An 11,879-nucleotide genomic window follows, 5' to 3' on the forward strand; every position below is an offset into this window, starting at 1 on the left:
ATTTCCTCAACGTGTTACTGAGATATGGCGTCCACAAGGCCAAAACTGTGTTTTGTGAGGTCACCATGACCTTGACCTTTGACCTTTCACGTTTGACCCCCAAATATTCTGAGATATTGTGTCAACGGGAACGGGACGTATGTACGGACAACCCAAGAACAATATGCCTCTGGCTCTAGCCTTCGCTGGTACGGAGGCATAAAAACACTGAGGCTGTGTGAACACTGAGGCACAGGCCAGTATGAGAAGCTGCCTAGGCCAAAACTGAATACTTGTATTGCATATTGTATTGTCTATGCACATACATGTATACTGGTACTAAACCTTGCACATACATGCATTGAATCAAGCCTATACATACATACAGTTATGCATGTACATACATACATGCATACACATATCTAAATATTCAGTATGTATGCATGTGTAAGCTTGAGTATGTATGTGTCCGGAAGACACCACACTTTAACTGGAAGTAGCTACCATGGCTAAGCACTGTTGCGATGATGGCTAAGCCTATTTGTTAAGGTGCAGACAGGTGCAAACCTGAAGAATGTGCATGTAATTTTCATTATTTTGATCCAGTCCATCTCTTAAACGGCAACAGAGACTCTTATACAATTTTTTTCAACGTTTAATCCTGGTTGAATTGGGAGCTGCTGGGTTGCATGGTGGTGTGTATGGTGGATGATCCTGACGGTCTAAACAACCCACTTAGCTCCCTTTCCCAACACTTGATAAATGACTAGTGTTTTCGACAGCAGTAGCGATGGCACTGATCATGGATGGAGTTGCATGCAGAGTCTGAAGCAAAGAAACTGCTTCTTCAACCTGCACTCTGTTGTTGGCCGCAATTATGCATCTTCCCTCTACCTGTTTCTTTATACCTTCTTCTTTTATGTCATTTTTATTGGCTGTTGGTGCGCCACCCTGTGGTAGCAACTTCCAGTTAAAGTGTGTTGCCTTTCAGATACATACATACTTACCCTCGCAGATACATACATACTGAATATTTAGATACGTGTATGCATGTATGTATGTACATGCATAATTGTATGTATGTATATGCATGTATACATGTATGTATATGCATGATTCTATGCATGTAATGTATGTGCAAGTGCTTAGCACCAGTATATATGTATGTGCAAGTGAAGTATTCAGTTTTGGCCTAGGCGGCTTCTCATAGACGAGTGCACAAACACACGCACGCACACACACACACACACACACACACAAAGAATGAGGAGCATGACTGAAGGCCATCACAGCAGAGATGGACCTTGTCCTCAATGTCCTCAATCTCAGTCTTCTAAGTGGGGAGCAGAAAGGGTAGCAGGCAACAGACAGACTTGTCCACCCCATACACACATACACACACACACAGACACACACACACACCAACTGCGTGGCCAGTTAGCCACTACACTTCTCTGTGACCTTTTTTCTTTCTTTCAGCACAAGCGCAATGCACGATGGTATATATGTATGTATGTATGTATGTATGTATGTATGTATACAGCTTTATGTATTTATATATACAGCATATACATTATAGGGGGTACTATATAGTGACTATATAGGGAGTAGTAGTCAGTGATTCCAGACACAGCCAAAATCTACCAAAGAAATAAACCAACTAAGACTGCATGGATTCCTGTCATCACTATGAGGTTGCCAGGCAACCAGCAGAGAGTTCACTGCAAAACTTCGTCACCTTCTGACAGAGTCTTGGTGTTTCCCCCTGTTTGGAATCTTTGTGCTAAGATACACAGCAACTGGAGTCATATTTCTGTACAGATATGAAAGTTTTACCAATCTTCTCATCTGACTCCAGGCCAGAAAGCAAGAGATATCAGACTGTTCTTTTAAATTAAAATGATATATGTAAGTGTATATATATATATACATATATATGTATATGTTTACAGAGATAGAAATGTTGGTTGGAATGTCCACAGCAGCGAAGTGACTGCAGTGTCACAGTACAGTCACAAAAAAATATAAGGTCAACCTAAATGTTCCCATACTCCCCAGGTTTTTATTTTCAAAATGGTATAGGTCTAATCTTCTGAGATAAGGTATTATTATAATCAGATCAGAGATCATGATGAGAGGCAATCATGCTCAACAATACCAATGCTGGAGATTGTTTTATCAAGCCTTCAGTCTGCCTCCATATACAGTAGCATCAGTGTCGTCAGCAGTGCTGCTGCCCACCAAAACCCACACACACTCACTGCTGCCCACTGCCCACTCACTACAAAACAACAGGATTCAGGACACAGGAGCCAAAGACGAGAAATTGCTCCCGGTATGAAGCTCCTTATAAAGAAATATTAGTGTAATTTCTTTATATTAAATTCATCTCATGAAATAAGGATTTATTAAAGGAACTATTTCTAAGTTTTGATATTGCTACATAGACAACATTTACTCACCAGTCTAGAAGAAACTTCGCAAGGTCAGCATCAAACTTCATTCCTTTACTCACCAAGAGCTGCCTCCAGAGGTGGAAAGCAACTGTCATGATCTGTGTCTGGTTGTGTTTAGTTTTCTGTCTTGTGTCTATGTTGTCTCATCACTTCCTGTTTTATTTTGACATTTGACTCTCCTTTCGTTTCAGGTAACTTGCCCTTCCTCCTGGTGTCTCCCGTTGGTCTGATTGTCTTCCCCGCCCTGATTGTTTCCACCTGTTCCCCATTATCTCGTGTATATCTGTCTGCGTTTCCCTTTGTCCTGTGCCAGTTCGTCTTGTTCCATATCCGTGAACCTCCCGGCCCCACGCTCCATTTCATTGTTACCTCTGGTCTTGTTCCTTGTTGCTTGTGTGGCAAGGGCAGGGTGGATGCTTGCACTCAGATGTCAAATATGTTTGAGAGATTTATATAGTTGCTCAACAACGCCACCCTGGGAATTGCACCCAGGGAAATTCGGTTCTAACTACTAGACACACAGGTTCGTTCTATTCAGGTGGCATGAGACGGGGTTCGAGGTATAAAAATATATTTTATTACAATTGGTTAAAATAATTAACAATCAAAATCATTCACACCAAAAAAAGGGCAACTAGTCAGGAGCAGAGGCTTACCAGGTGGGCAGGTACTAGTGAACAGGAGCGGTTCACCCAAAATAAATAGAAATAAATCACCCACACACACACATTGAAGGAACCACCACCGGGGAGCACAGCACATCAAATGAGGGGGACACCACCACCAGTCACCGACGCCACCACCACCACCGGCCTCTGACAACTGAAACAAAAAGAAAAGATTAAGAGAGTTGCAACTCAAACAAAAAAGAAAAACAATTAATGGGCAAGTTAAACCTAAAAAAAACAGATGTATAACTAACAAAGAAAAACCTAAATGTCCAAATAATAACTGCCCAATAGAAATCAAAGAAAAATAATTCAAAGAAAGTACACAATTCAAAATATCGTTTAACACAGGAAAAACAGAGGAAATCTAATTAACTAAATCAAAAGAAACACAAAGAAAAGAAGCAAATTAACCTAAGCAATTAACCCAAATTCAAATCATATAAACCACACCTCACTCATACAATCAAATTGATAAAAGGGCAAATCCAGCTTAGCACAAGCATGCCATGCAGAGAGACTGTAGGGGAACCTGAAGGCTCCAGGTAGCCTGCAGCAACGAGTCTTATTTTGAAAAAGCTCAATAGCCTTTTAAAAAGGTCCGTCGGAAACTGCAACCGCCAATCGCCACCCAAGCAGCAAGTAAAACAGCAGCAAAGCGGCAAAAGCAGGACGCAAGCTGGAAGTACAAGTGGAGACAAAGCAGCAGCCGTCCGATCTGTGGTTTCACCTTTAGCAGAATATATTATTAGCACTGTTCAATTAACTGAGGATGATGCAGTTGCAGCAGAGACAAACATACCTTTAGCAGAAGTGGATGCGCGCCCACACACACTCATACAGGTGGGCGGACGAGAGGGACAAATCTGGACATCAGCATTTCCTACGACCACACTAGCATTAGATGTCGGAATGCAAATACTATGATGCAGAGAGAGAACACTTACCATGCCAAACAGGAGCATACAGGAGCGACAGAGCAGTACACACAGCGGGACGCACGCTGTGGTAAAAAGGAAGCCGGCCTGCTACCGGAAGTGAATTGGGAAGCGAAAGAGCAGGGGAGAGGGCCGTCTTAAATACTGGCCCCTGCTCACGGATAGGCTATCAGGCCATCAAGGTGCGTTCAAGGCACATTAGGTGCAGTGCATAGACTATGCTGCCACATTCGGTTTAGTTTTTTCCTCATAAGAGTGATTTTTGGTTTTCTGGCGTTTGCCTTTTTTCCTCTCAGAGTGATTTTCTTTTTGTCTCTAGTTTGTTACTTTGTGCTTAGTCACGTTATTGTTTGTTACTTTGTTGTTTCCTCTTAAGAGTGATTTTCTTTTGTACTTTGTTAATAAATATCATTTTGTTGAACTTTTTTGAGTCGTGCATTTGGGTCCTGTCCAAGTTCGAGTCTGACAGAACGAACTGGCCAGCATGGACCCAGCCGACTTGGATCGCCTGACAGCAGCCCTTCGTTCCCAAGGCGTCCGCATGAATCAGCAGGAGGGGCAGATGTCAGTTCTGCACCAAGGAGTGAAGGAGATGGCGGACAGTCAGGATCACTTTAAAGAAGCCATGACCACCCAGGTGAACCTCCTGACCATCCAAGTACAAGAAGTTCTCAACCACCTCAAGAAAGAGAACTCCTCTCCGGCCACGGGATCCTCACTCTCTCCGAATGCTTCGGAAGCGCCTCCAGCACCAGTTTTTTCTGCCATGGCGCTTCGCCTCTCTCCTCCAGAGAAGTTTTCCGGTGAGTCTGGAGGATGCCGGTCATTCAGTGTTGATTGTGAAATGCATTTTGAACATCTTCCTACAGCCTTCCCTACGGAACGATCCAAAGTTGCCTTCATGGTCTCCCATCTTACCGGGAGAGCGAGGGCGTGGGCTACTGCTGAGTGGTCCCAGGGTTCTTCGATCTGTGGATCCGTAAGGGACTTCACCGAGGCTCTGAGGAGGGTTTTCGATCCCATTTCGTCAGACAGAGAGAGGGCACGTGAGTTGAGCACGATCAAGCAAGGGGTGGACTCTGTTTGTGACTACGCCATCCGCTTTCGCACCTTAGCCACAGACAGCGGATGGAATGACTCGGCTCTTTATGATGTGTTTCTCAAGGGTCTGTCTGACCAGATTCAGGACTTATTAGTGCCTCTCGATCTGCCACCTGACCTTGACACCCTAATAACCCTTGCCATAAGAACAGACAATCGTTTACAAGAACGCAGACAAAGCCGCCACCTGGCGGCATCCTCAACAGGACGCCATCAGAGCCGTGCTGCAGCTGCTACCTCCGGTTGGCGTGGTTCCTCACGCTTTCCATCACCTGTCCCACGACAGAATGCGGCCTTTGAGGGGGAAGAGGAACCCATGCAGCTGGGCCGAGCCAAGTTATCCATGGAGGAGCGTCGTCGTCGTCTGCAGGAAGGACGATGTTTTTATTGCGGACAGCAAGGTCATCTCCTCGCAGCGTGTCCAGCAAAAGGGCAGGCTCGCCAGTAGACGGGAGGGTACTGGTGAGCCGTTTTTCCTCCTCCGACTTGCCTCCCCGAGCCTTAACAGAAATTAAGGTAAGACACCACGACACCACTGTCTCCCTTGGGGTTCTCATTGATTCCGGGGCAGATGAGAGTCTCATGGACTGGGAATTTTCTAAAAGACTTAATCTAAAGACTGAACAATTAACCAAGCCATTAGAGGCCAGGGCTCTCGATGGGAGCCAGATATTCAAGGTGACTCACAAGACTGAACCTCTGCAAGTTATTGTGGGTGACCACCATGGCACCATGTGTTTTCATGTGTATCACTCTACCCAGCACCCTCTGGTGCTGGGCTATCCCTGGTTACAGGATCATAACCCGCACGTGGACTGGAGTACTGGAAGAATCTTGAACTGGGCTGAGGGTTGCAAGAACAAGTGTTTTAAGTCTTGTCATGATATGCCTGTGAAAACTGTTTGTAACCCTGTCTCTGCTAAACCTGACACAGACTCTGAAGCTCCCGACCTGACATCGGTGCCCAGTTGTTACCATGACCTTGGAGAAGTTTTTAACAAAAGTAAGGCTACTTCTCTTCCTCCCCACAGACCTTATGATTGCCCCATTGAGTTGATCCCAGGGGTCCCTATTCCTAAGGGAAGATTATATTCAATCTCTGGTCCTGAGAGGAAAGCCATGACTGAATATATTGAGACCTGTTTAAAAGCCGGTCTTATCCGTCCCTCTTCATCTCCAGCAGGGGCGGGGTTTTTCTTTTTTGTAGGGAAAAAGGATGGGTCTCTCCGACCATGCATCGACTATGGGGCACTCAATGACATTACGGTTAAGAATCGATACCCTCTGCCACTCATGGCATCCGCCTTTGATCAACTTCAGCAGGCCCAGGTCTTCACTAAATTAGACTTGAGGAATGCATATCACCTGGTTCGAATCCGAGAGGGCGATGAATGGAAGACGGGCTTCAACACACCTCATGGTCATTATGAATATCTTGTTATGCCATTTGGATTGACTAACGCTCCTGCTGTATTCCAAGCAATGATAAATGACATTCTCAGGGACTTCCTGAACCACTTTGTCTATGTATACTTGGATGACATCTTGATCTTTTCCCCAGATTCAGACTCTCATGTTCGCCATGTACGTCAGGTGCTCCAGCGGTTGCTGGAGAACCAATTATATGTCAAAGCTGAAAAGAGTGAGTTTCACGCCGACACTGTATCATTCCTTGGCTTCATCATAGCCCCTGGGAAGATACAAATGGACTCGGCTAAAGTTAGCGCTGTGGCTCAGTGGGCTACACCTGATAGCCGCAAAAAGGTTCAGCAGTTCTTAGGATTTGCTAACTTTTACAGGCGGTTTATCAGAAACTTCAGCGCCATAGCAGCACCTCTCCACACGCTTACTTCTCCACAGACTCCGTTCCTGTGGTCCCCTCAGGCTGAGGAGGCCTTCCAGCAGCTCAAGGTTCGCTTCACTACTGCTCCCATCCTCACCGTTCCTGACCCCAGCCGGCAGTTCGTGGTGGAGGTGGACGCCTCCAATGACGGGGTGGGTGCAGTCCTCTCCCAACGCTCTGAGAAGGACAATAAGCTTCACCCCTGTGCCTTCCTTTCTCGGAAGCTTTCACCAGCTGAGAGGAACTATGATGTCGGTAACCGTGAGTTATTAGCTGTCAAAGTAGCGCTTGAGGAGTGGAGACATTGGTTGGAGGGTGCACAGCACCCTTTTATTGTTTGGACTGATCATAAAAATCTGGAGTATATTCGCAAGGCTAAAAGACTGAACTCTCGTCAAGCCAGATGGACATTGTTTTTTTTAACCGTTTTAACTTTGTGCTGTCATACAGGCCGGGGTCCCAGAACACCAAGCCCGACGCCTTGTCCCGTCTGTTTGACCCCGAGCCTACTGCCAGGGAACCTGAACCCATCCTACCACTGAACCGTGTGGTTGGAGCGGTGACTTGGCAAATAGAATCTGAGGTGAAGCAAGCTAATGGTGAGAACCCGACACCTAGTGGTTGTCCAGCAAATCGCTTGTTTGTCCCTGTTGCCATGCGTCCACAGGTGATTCATTGGGCTCACACCTCGCTGCTCACCTGTCATCCAGGAGTCCAGAGGACTATGTATGCCATTTCCCAAAGGTTTTGGTGGCCCTCAATGAAGAGGGAAGTCCAGGAGTATGTGGAGGCGTGCTCCATCTGTGCTCGCAACAAGAACTCTTCCCGGGCACAGATGGGATTGCTGCAGCCACTTCCCGTTCCTACTCGTCCTTGGGCTGAGATATCTCTGGACTTCGTCACGGGGCTCCCAGTCTCAGAAGGTAACACCACTGTTCTCACAGTGGTGGACAGATTTTCTAAAATGACTCATTTTATTGCTTTGCCTAAACTGCCGTCTGCCAAAGAAACGGCAGAAGTTATGATGACCCATGTGTTTCGTGTCCATGGATTCCCTAAGGATATTGTTTCGGGCCGGGGGCCCCAGTTCATCTCCAGGTTCTGGAAGGAGTTCTGTGCTCTCATTGGAGCCACCGTGAGCCTCACCTCTGGATACCACCCAGAATCAAACGGCCAGACAGAACACTTCAACCAGGAGCTGGAGACTTGCCTTTGGTGCCTGGTATCGCAGAACCCGGCCACCGGTATGTCCCCATTCCAATGTGTTTTCGGCTACCAGCCTCCTGTTTTCCCCGAGGTGGAAAAAGAGGTCACTGTTCCGTCGGCTCACACCATGGTCCGACGTTGCCATCGAATCTGGGCAGCTGCCCGTAGGGTACTCCTTCGCAGTGTGGACCATATGAAGAGGGCTGCAGATCGGAGGCGTCGACCCGCTCCGCCATACCAGCCTGGCCAAAAAGTCTGGCTCTCAACACGGGACCTGCCTCTCCATGTTGTCTCCAGGAAATTGGCCCCGCGGTTCGTGGGTCCATTTCCTGTGGCCAAGGTCATCGGCCCCTCCTGTGTTCGTCTGCGTTTGCCCAGGTCCATGAGGGTCCACCCTGCCTTCCACGTTAGCCGGGTGAAGCCGGTCAAGGAGAGTCCTATGGTTCCCGTGGCCAGGCCTCCTCCTCCCCCCCCAGATGGTCGACGGGGGTCCGGTCTACTCGGTCAAGACCCTTCTGGCGGTGCGCAAAAGGGGTCGGGGCAGGCAGTTCTTGGTGGACTGGGAGGGTTATGGTCCAGAGGAACGTTCCTGGGTTCCTGCAAGCTTCATTATGGACCCTGATCTCATCTCTGACTTTTATGCTCGGCACCCACAGGTTCCTGGGCCGTCTAGAGCCGTCCCTTGAAGGGGGGGTATTGTCATGATCTGTGTCTGGTTGTGTTTAGTTTTCTGTCTTGTGTCTATGTTGTCTCATCACTTCCTGTTTTATTTTGACATTTGACTCTCCTTTCGTTTCAGGTAACTTGCCCTTCCTCCTGGTGTCTCCCGTTGGTCTGATTGTCTTCCCCGCCCTGATTGTTTCCACCTGTTCCCCATTACCTCCTGTATATCTGTCTGCGTTTCCCTTTGTCTTGTGCCAGTTCGTCTTGTTCCATATCCGTGAACCTCCCGGCCCCACGCTCCATGTCATTGTTACCTCTGGTCTTGTTCCTTGTTGCTTGGTTTAGTTTTTTCCTCATAAGAGTGATTTTTGGTTTTCTGGCGTTTGCCTTTTTTGCTCTCAGAGTGATTTTCTTTTTGTCTCTAGTTTGTTACTTTGATACTTTGTGCTTAGTCACGTTATTGTTTGTTACTTTGTTGTTTCCTCTTAAGAGTGATTTTCTTTTGTACTTTGTTAATAAATATCATTTTGTTGAACTTTTTTGAGTCGTGCATTTGGGTCCTGTCCAAGTTCGAGTCTGACAGCAACCCTCTTCTTTTGCTTCTTCTTTTACTGAAGTTAGCATGCTAACCAGCTAATTCTGGTCTGTTTGGACCATCTGGTTACAGGATCATAACCCGCACGTGGACTGGAGTACTGGAAGAATCTTGAACTGGGCTGAGGGTTGCAAGAACAAGTGTTTTAAGTCTTGTCATGATATGCCTGTGAAAACTGTTTGTAACCCTGTCTCTGCTAAACCTGACACAGACTCTGAAGCTCCCGACCTGACATCGGTGCCCAGTTGTTACCATGACCTTGGAGAAGTTTTTAACAAAAGTAAGGCTACTTCTCTTCCTCCCCACAGACCTTATGATTGCCCCATTGAGTTGATCCCAGGGGTCCCTATTCCTAAGGGAAGATTATATTCAATCTCTGGTCCTGAGAGGAAAGCCATGACTGAATATATTGAGACCTGTTTAAAAGCCGGTCTTATCCGTCCCTCTTCATCTCCAGCAGGGGCGGGGTTTTTCTTTTTTGTAGGGAAAAAGGATGGGTCTCTCCGACCATGCATCGACTATGGGGCACTCAATGACATTACGGTTAAGAATCGATACCCTCTGCCACTCATGGCATCCGCCTTTGATCAACTTCAGCAGGCCCAGGTCTTCACTAAATTAGACTTGAGGAATGCATATCACCTGGTTCGAATCCGAGAGGGCGATGAATGGAAGACGGGCTTCAACACACCTCATGGTCATTATGAATATCTTGTTATGCCATTTGGATTGACTAACGCTCCTGCTGTATTCCAAGCAATGATAAATGACATTCTCAGGGACTTCCTGAACCACTTTGTCTATGTATACTTGGATGACATCTTGATCTTTTCCCCAGATTCAGACTCTCATGTTCGCCATGTACGTCAGGTGCTCCAGCGGTTGCTGGAGAACCAATTATATGTCAAAGCTGAAAAGAGTGAGTTTCACGCCGACACTGTATCATTCCTTGGCTTCATCATAGCCCCTGGGAAGATACAAATGGACTCGGCTAAAGTTAGCGCTGTGGCTCAGTGGGCTACACCTGATAGCCGCAAAAAGGTTCAGCAGTTCTTAGGATTTGCTAACTTTTACAGGCGGTTTATCAGAAACTTCAGCGCCATAGCAGCACCTCTCCACACGCTTACTTCTCCACAGACTCCGTTCCTGTGGTCCCCTCAGGCTGAGGAGGCCTTCCAGCAGCTCAAGGTTCGCTTCACTACTGCTCCCATCCTCACCGTTCCTGACCCCAGCCGGCAGTTCGTGGTGGAGGTGGACGCCTCCAATGACGGGGTGGGTGCAGTCCTCTCCCAACGCTCTGAGAAGGACAATAAGCTTCACCCCTGTGCCTTCCTTTCTCGGAAGCTTTCACCAGCTGAGAGGAACTATGATGTCGGTAACCGTGAGTTATTAGCTGTCAAAGTAGCGCTTGAGGAGTGGAGACATTGGTTGGAGGGTGCACAGCACCCTTTTATTGTTTGGACTGATCATAAAAATCTGGAGTATATTCGCAAGGCTAAAAGACTGAACTCTCGTCAAGCCAGATGGACATTGTTTTTTTTAACCGTTTTAACTTTGTGCTGTCATACAGGCCGGGGTCCCAGAACACCAAGCCCGACGCCTTGTCCCGTCTGTTTGACCCCGAGCCTACTGCCAGGGAACCTGAACCCATCCTACCACTGAACCGTGTGGTTGGAGCGGTGACTTGGCAAATAGAATCTGAGGTGAAGCAAGCTAATGGTGAGAACCCGACACCTAGTGGTTGTCCAGCAAATCGCTTGTTTGTCCCTGTTGCCATGCGTCCACAGGTGATTCATTGGGCTCACACCTCGCTGCTCACCTGTCATCCAGGAGTCCAGAGGACTATGTATGCCATTTCCCAAAGGTTTTGGTGGCCCTCAATGAAGAGGGAAGTCCAGGAGTATGTGGAGGCGTGCTCCATCTGTGCTCGCAACAAGAACTCTTCCCGGGCACAGATGGGATTGCTGCAGCCACTTCCCGTTCCTACTCGTCCTTGGGCTGAGATATCTCTGGACTTCGTCACGGGGCTCCCAGTCTCAGAAGGTAACACCACTGTTCTCACAGTGGTGGACAGATTTTCTAAAATGACTCATTTTATTGCTTTGCCTAAACTGCCGTCTGCCAAAGAAACGGCAGAAGTTATGATGACCCATGTGTTTCGTGTCCATGGATTCCCTAAGGATATTGTTTCGGGCCGGGGGCCCCAGTTCATCTCCAGGTTCTGGAAGGAGTTCTGTGCTCTCATTGGAGCCACCGTGAGCCTCACCTCTGGATACCACCCAGAATCAAACGGCCAGACAGAACACTTCAACCAGGAGCTGGAGACTTGCCTTTGGTGCCTGGTATCGCAGAACCCGGCCACCGGTATGTCCCCATTCCAATGTGTTTTCGGCTACCAGCCTCCTGTTTTCCCCGAGGTGGAAAAAGAGG

General features: G+C 47.4%; 1 long non-coding RNA gene across 1 annotated transcript; it reads right to left on the reverse strand.

Annotated features, from left to right (window-relative positions):
• Nucleotides 1–2,989: 2,989 nt before the first annotated feature.
• LOC130172588 (uncharacterized) lies at nucleotides 2,990–4,267 on the reverse strand. Its single transcript, XR_008828297.1, has 2 exons — nucleotides 4,051–4,267; nucleotides 2,990–3,257 (listed from the first exon to the last, which is right to left on the reverse strand). It is a non-coding gene; the product is annotated as an uncharacterized LOC130172588 (long non-coding RNA).
• Nucleotides 4,268–11,879: the final 7,612 nt, after the last annotated feature.

Source organism: Seriola aureovittata, chromosome 7, assembly GCF_021018895.1.
Source record: "Seriola aureovittata isolate HTS-2021-v1 ecotype China chromosome 7, ASM2101889v1, whole genome shotgun sequence".
Taxonomy (NCBI): domain Eukaryota; kingdom Metazoa; phylum Chordata; class Actinopteri; order Carangiformes; family Carangidae; genus Seriola; species Seriola aureovittata.